Consider the following 7,413-nt stretch of genomic DNA (forward strand, 5'->3'; position numbering starts at 1 on the left):
GCATCTGTTGAGGTAACACTGATCACAGGTAAAGAAAGGTTTGGTGAATCATCCTTTATTCTTCCTTCATCTGCTGTATGATTTTTTTATTTCCATCAACTCTGTCCTTGAAAATGGTCAGTGCTGTCTCCAGGGTGTGCAGACCCACCACCACACTGACATTTGAAGGTGAGTGCAAAGTGCAGCCCTGTAACTGATAGCTGCAGGCTGCCTGTGCACTGAAGAGAAACATCCCACCACCACATTACTCTCAGCTCCCAGTTTAGAAGATAGAACTTGGCCCACAAGAGCTAGTAGCATAACTTTAGGAAATGCATTTTTGTGTGTTTTAAATGGGATTGCTATAAGCCCATGCAAGATTAAAACCTTTTTTCTGTCACAGAAGTAACACTCATTACCAGAAGGGCTTCATAAGCAATGGTGATGCCAAGTGAGTGGAAGAAACTCTTCTTTCCTAATTATTACTCTGCAAATGAGTCAGAAAGGCCTGAGGGGTAGTTTTTGTTAGAGGAACAGCCTGAACTCCTGAACAGCCTGCTAAGGAAAGGAAAGATTTCCCTGGGGTTACCACAAGACATTCAAAGAGCCATTCTCCTTGTGGCCTTTAGCCCTTACAACTCAGACGGTCTCATGTTTACATCACCAACCATGATGAGGATTATTAATCCTCATCACAGCATAAAACAACAGGCTGGTCCCTGTCATGAGCAACTTAACAGTGTAAGGCAAAAGGTTCCAAAGGCCGTGGGCAGCACGAAGCAGCCATGGCCAGTGCAGTGGTCACCTTTGAACTCTGCTGGTGTCCTGCAGAGCTCGTGACCCACCCCAGAAGCAGCTGCATTCCAGCTGAAGGACAAGAGTTGCCTATGACACCACTCTGCACAGGCCTGGGGGTGAAACTCCCACTGGCCATCTCACAGCTATTCCAGCCGTGGCTCCTGATAGCGGCCATGGTGGGGCTTAGATTAATTTGCCGTCATTTCATCATTTACACTAAATGCCGTGGTTCTTTGATAAACATTTCAGGCCTTTTTCCAAACAATTTTTCCATTCAGAGCTGATGAAAACAGGCTGTCAGCACTCCTGGTAGAAACACCCTGCTCATGGCAGCAGTGGCTGTCTGGCCTAGTGGTCTCCCTGGAGAAAGTCCAAGTAGGAAGGCAGTCTCAAGGCTCCACTCCTGCAGCTAATTGGGTCTGGAAGGAAGGCGACCACGGTGTCAAGAAAATTGTGATACTCTTTCCCTCTGAGGGACTTAGGGGGTTAACAAAGAGCAGATTTTGTCAATACAGAAGCAGGACCAGCAAGCTTCAACCTAAAAATGAGGAGGAGAGTTACAGCAGCTCCCAGTACTGGAGAAAGGGAATCATTTATCCAGGACAACACATGGGTTGCCTTCCAGATGTTGGCACTAAGTGCCTTTCATCTCCCTCCCTTGCAGGTCTGCTGAGAGGTGGCTGGGGCTTCCTCCTGGGGAACGTCCTCCAAATAGTCTTACTTCTGCATCCATCACACAGAGGTAAAAGCCTGAGAGAACTCTGAACCTGGAGCCAAGCACTGCACAACTAGAGTCCACCTCTCTCTGTGGGAGGTCATCAGTCCTAGAATTATGGTCATATTCTGCTTTCTGATACTGTGCCAGGATAAGGTAGGGCCCATGGGACCTGCTGGGTCTATGGTCTACCCCACAATTGGAAAAATACCTCTGAGGGGTGGGGGTAGGCCTTGTAAGGCATCCCAGCCTGAAGACAAGCACACTCCTTCTGCTGATCCCTGCATGGGTCCTGCCCATAAAAGTCCTTCAGAATGTCTTATCAGTGACTCCACAGTTTGTCCTTATAGCTGAGCTCATTGTGGCAATACCAAAAGGCAAACCTTAACTAGATCACAGAGCAGGAGGGAAAGGATGACAGTCTGTATGTTGAGAGCCCGGCAGTTTCTTTTTAGAGTATTTATTAGGATATTGTCCAAAGAGTCCTTCACTGTTTATGACACACCATAAATACCGTCTGTCTCCCCTCACCTCCCGAAACAGTGAGCTGTTCTTTGCTGCAATGCTGTTTGCAGGTCATCTTGATAACCTGCCCCACAGGAGGAAGTGACAAAAATAGATCTCCCCGCTTAAAAAAATCTCTTTATTTCCACTAAGCACCGATATTTTGCCTCTCTTGATGTAATCAAACACCACGTTGACAGCGTGTGAAAAGTCTGAAATAAAGACTCTCTTAATCTGGAAATCAGCACCTGGAAGTGTGCAATCAGGGATAGCTGAAGCAGGGAGAGAGCAGAACTTGTATCCAATATACTGAGGCATTGTTCAAGACATCCAGCTTTGTGGAGGGCCCATGACACTGGCAGAAGATAATTGCTATACAAGATAGTTGCTTTACAGAGAGATATGTAAATAATAGGGTTTTTTCCTGGCTACACTCCCTTTTCTCATCTGGACTTCCATTATAGGTGGATTTTGAGATCTTTTGTGGAACCCCATTGCTCCACACATGCTGATGTAGCTCCATAAATGTCAGAAGCATCTGCAGTATATGCTTAGATTAATCAGACAGTGTATAAGAAGTTCAGTGTAAACTTCGTCAGGGTGACAATAACAAAAGTCCTGAAGTTTCTGGGGAGATATCATGTATGGGCGTTACACCCAAAATAACTGGAACCTGGTAGCTTTTATTTTAATATCTGCTACTGTCAGCAGAGTGTGCTTGTCCAGACACAGACAAGCATAACCTTGATTCTAAGTTTTATTTATATAGATGGGGAAAAGTAGCCAGAGAATTCATAGATAACAACAGCTCATTTGCAGAGCTTGAAGAAACACACACCCTGGCCAAAAAGAAGGGGCAAATGTTCAGGCAGAACTATGACTTATCCTTGAAGCAACCAAATTTTAGTTGATGGTACAACCTCCAGCACAGGGAGTATTTGGTTGAGTGTGAGTTGTATTTTCCCAGTTGGTACACTGAAAAAAGGTTGAATTTGTGGAAATCCTCAGCTCTCAGTGTCTCAGAACTAAACAATTAGAGTTGTCCCTTCCAACTTTATAACTGGTGAACCCAAGACCCTCAGAGAGCAACACCTACCTGGGATCACATGGAAGGTCAGCACTAGACAGCTAAAGTATCCAGTTAAAGGAGATCAGCTCTTTAATGTTAACTAATCCCAGTGGACAGCTAACAAATGAGGCTATTTAAAGAACTATTTACTGTCATTATTCCAAATTGAAGAACAAATTGTTTTGAAAAGTTCAGAATTGCTTCACAGCTGATCAGAGCTGAGGAAAAGACAGAAAAGGTCAGATGACATATTGTGAACTAGTTTCCCTTCTTTGCAACTGTCTAATCAACTTGGTTTAATTAAAGAACACAGCACCCTGCAAGCTGAGACTGACACACAGAAAAATCTGTAGGCAATTTGGATACAACAAAAACATAACATCTCACAGAAATCCCTGATGTCCCCATATTGTTTGCATGGGGACTAAGTTGTTCCATACACACAAGTCCTTGTTTAGATTGTTTGCTGCCATCCTCAAGAGAAGATACTGCAGTGGAAGGGGCGTATAAGCTAACACACTCCAAACCATTCCTTAGTCTCTTAGCTTCATGTCACGGTAAGTAATGAGTTTGGTACTACATCATGGCAATGTTATGACAGAAAGCAAAGCCCTTCTGACCTCGAATTAATCCTGTCTTCTCTGAGAGCTTTGTTTCAGGCTTCACTGGGGACGTGTGTGTGTAACTTTAGATGATATCTGAAGGCATTTCAGATGTTAGCCAAAAATGTGCTTCATATTATATTGGACTTTGCTGCTCCTTTCCATCCAAAATAATTTTGGGGAAGGTGGGCAAATCTCAGGTGGGAAATCCCTTGACATCTCCAGATTCTCAGCTTAACAAACTATGAGCCATTATCAAAAACGTCACTACTGCATGACCTGCATCTGCTGAAATGTAGACAGCTCTGTTTAGGATTATTGTAGCCACTTAAACTAGAGACAGAAAGTCAAAGACAATCAGATATTGCAGGGAAGGGCTGGGTATCTCAGATCAAACAGAGAGGAACAATCCAGTTTATGCCTCTGGATCACAGAAATTAGAAATTAAATTATTCTGTGGAGTATTTAGGCGAAGCTCATGTTGTGTTGATATCTACAAAAAGGTATCCATGCTGATTCACAGAAGAAAATGTCCTGTTCCCTGTTGATCTATAATATTTCTTCAGACCATTGTATCAGACCATCTGTGTCTATCAGCCTTCTCTTCCACCTGTATTGTTTCTGTCCTTCTCAGGATGCCTGAGTCCTTTGTCCTTTGTCCATTATTTGGCCAGCAAGTTGGTTTCTTTTAATTTTTGTTCAATCTAGTTTCAACTTCAAATCGAGATGGAGGAAACAGAGTGCTTAGGGGAGAATTTTTTTTCATTCTACGGGACAATTTGTGTTCAGTTTTCTAGGATTAGAGACAAATTAGAGTAGGAATAGAAACTCATTGAGTTTCTCCTGCCACTATTCACACACCAGAGCTGGGAAACAAGGAGTTAATGCTGTACAGCAGTGAAGCCACTGGTGTATTCTGGGGTCTACAGGTACAGGGCTGTAGCAGCTGAAGTGGGTAGGTAATTACCCAGGAACCCATAAAGGATGTGGGCCACAGGGTTATTGTACTTTTTTATTTGATTGGGGGTGGAGAAGTCTTGGTCTTTGGACTCTGGAGGGGAAAAAAATAAAAAGAAATAAACAAAAAAACCCTCCCATTTGACTAGGACCAAGCTTAGGCTGAAGAAAACCTTTGAACCTTGAGTGTCATGTAGGAACACTTAAGTGTCTTCTCTGTTTGGTAGTTCTGGTAAAGTTCTGCTCAAGTGTTTCCTCAATAATAGTGAGGGAGCAATGGATGGCAATACAAGGAGCCGTAAGACAAGTAGAAAATCACATTACTACTCTTGGAGCACAGAACAACACAAGAGAGAGGTTTGAGTCCCATGGTAGTAAGTTCAGGGCTAGCAAAATCCACTGAAGCTTCATGAATTGAGATTGTCTCTGTGGAACCTCTGCTTTCCATGTTCTTGGCTGTCTTCAGATTCCTTACGTAAGTGTAAGAAGAGAAGCATGAATTTCAACAAGGGGCAATTGTTTGCCGTTTTTCCCTGCTTTTACTCAGTTTTGTGTGTCCTCATCTCTGGTGCTTTCTTGGAACAGTGGAATTCTGGTGAGCCGTTTAAGTGTTGCTCTGTTGGGTGGCTTGGCCTGAAGTGTCCTGTCCTGTCCATGGTACAGCTCTATCTCACCTCAAGCAGACAGATTGGCATCCTGCTGGCTTTCAGCTCCCTCTGCAGTCAACAAAAAGAGAAACCCTTGGAGAGTTACCCAGGTGACCAAGGCACTGCCAGAAGGTCCTGCTCTGGGGCTCATCTTGTCTTTGCTCCTAGCCTAGGCAGCTCAGTTAACAGTGGTAATTTCGGGAAATCATGATGAAAGGGGTGTAAATGAGCAGGGAGAAGCTGAGAGAGGAAGCACTTCTGTCGAAGGAGTGAGGTGCACTGAGTAGGGACTAGAAAAGTAGTGATGTCTCTGTTAGGCTCAAGAAGAGGGAGGATATTTTCAAATCCCTTGGTTCCCTTGCTGGAGGCAGAAAGAGCAGCCACTAGAGAACATGAAGTAATGAGGATAACTGGCAGGGGATGGTACTCAGCTTCAGCGCAGTTTGTGGGGCTCTAATTTACCCCAGGAACAGGAACATGAAGGGAAAGTAATGACTGGTGTTTGTATGTTTTTCACAAACTGTTGGGGTCTGCTGGTGCATCAGAATTGCCCCTCCACAGAGGGGCTATGTACTGAGCAAACAGGCTGCCTCTGGCACCAACTTTGCCTTCTTGCACCTCTGCCCTGGCTCCCACATCCCAACAAGTGAACAAGTGCTTTAGTGCAAGGCAGACAAGGGGCTTCTGGAGTGCTCAAAAGTGCTATTTTATGAGAGGAAATACAAAAGTACTGTCTTGGAACTTGCAGCCATTCACCTACATTTTTGTAAAAAAAAACCCTAGTCTTTGTGTTTCCTGGCTCCTGCTTGTGTGCTGCCTTCCTTAACTCCCTCAGCAAATCCCACAGATTATTTTCCACCCAGAACCAGTTTGCACTATTGCTGTTTTCCATCAGGTGGCTATTTCAGTAGCAACATTTCCCTAGAGTCCACAAGGAGACTGACAAAAATATTAACCATTTGTGACTGCCGATGACTTGAAAATGAATAATGTTCTCAGCACAAACCATCTTTTCCTCTAATATTTGGGCATTTCTTTTGCTTCCTTCACAAGGCTAGGTAAGCAGATCATACAATGGAATGCAATTTGGCTTTATTTTAGGGTTTTTTTCCCCATGTTTGTGTTTGGGGTGCAATTTTTATTGTTCAGCATTCACAAGGTCAGTTACACTAATTCCTTTCCACTGTTCCATTTCCATCCCTTCCTGAGGTATCTCCCATGGTCCAAAAAAAAGCATGACATGAACCAAGCAGCACTGAAGGAGCTAACCAAAGGAGCGTGAGAAATTATTAGGAGACCTGAAGGTGACAAATAGGCAAGTTTGTGGTGAAACTGAAGAAAAAAAAGTCTTTCTGAGCCAGTAGAGGGCATTTCTCCAGGCTGGGGGACAAGGAATGTCCCAGGGAGGAGTTTTATTCTCCAGCCGCTGGTCTGATTTTTTTTTTTTTTAAAACCTTGTGGTTACAATGGAGGATTTGAATTTGTGGCACTTGTCATCCTTACATCTTCCTTCAGGGATTAAACACTCTAAAAAGTATTAATTTAATTTCACTGGCACGGCACTGCTCCAAGAGCTTTCTGGCAGTCCACCTTGCTGTCTCTGATGTTTCTGTGGTCAAAAGCAGCAACCAACAGCACTCATCAGCGAGCAGATCTCAGTACCCTGGGAGCAGGATTTCATTAAGGAGTGCCATGGCTCACTGCATGGATTTCTCTCACCTCTTTTTTTACTTGAAGCAGAACAGTCCAGAGAAACAGCCAGCAAGCTAATCACCACCACAGCCTATTGGGAAGATAGGAATAATTATTTAAGCCAGTCTTGAATTACACATTGGCATGCATCTAATTAACAAATTCCGATTATTCCTGTAACTATTGTGCAACAATTAGTGGGTGTTAAATTGAGCTCTTCTGCCTGCAATTTCAATGGTGTAATTTTGCCAAGATGTCTTTGTTTTGCCTGCAATGCCTGGTGCCACTGAGAATAGACTGAAGGTGGTCAGAGTTTTTTGACTAAATTTACTTTTGCTGAAAAGTGCCATTCCTTCAAAGCCTGGGGCATTTTTGCAGGGAAGACAAAGCAATTTCAAGTAAGACTTTTCTCTGGCCAGATTTCTGATTTCTGAGACCTGCTGGTCACTT

The sequence above is a fragment of the Catharus ustulatus genome, chromosome 7 (genome assembly GCF_009819885.2).
Source record: "Catharus ustulatus isolate bCatUst1 chromosome 7, bCatUst1.pri.v2, whole genome shotgun sequence".
In the NCBI taxonomy this organism is placed as follows: domain Eukaryota; kingdom Metazoa; phylum Chordata; class Aves; order Passeriformes; family Turdidae; genus Catharus; species Catharus ustulatus.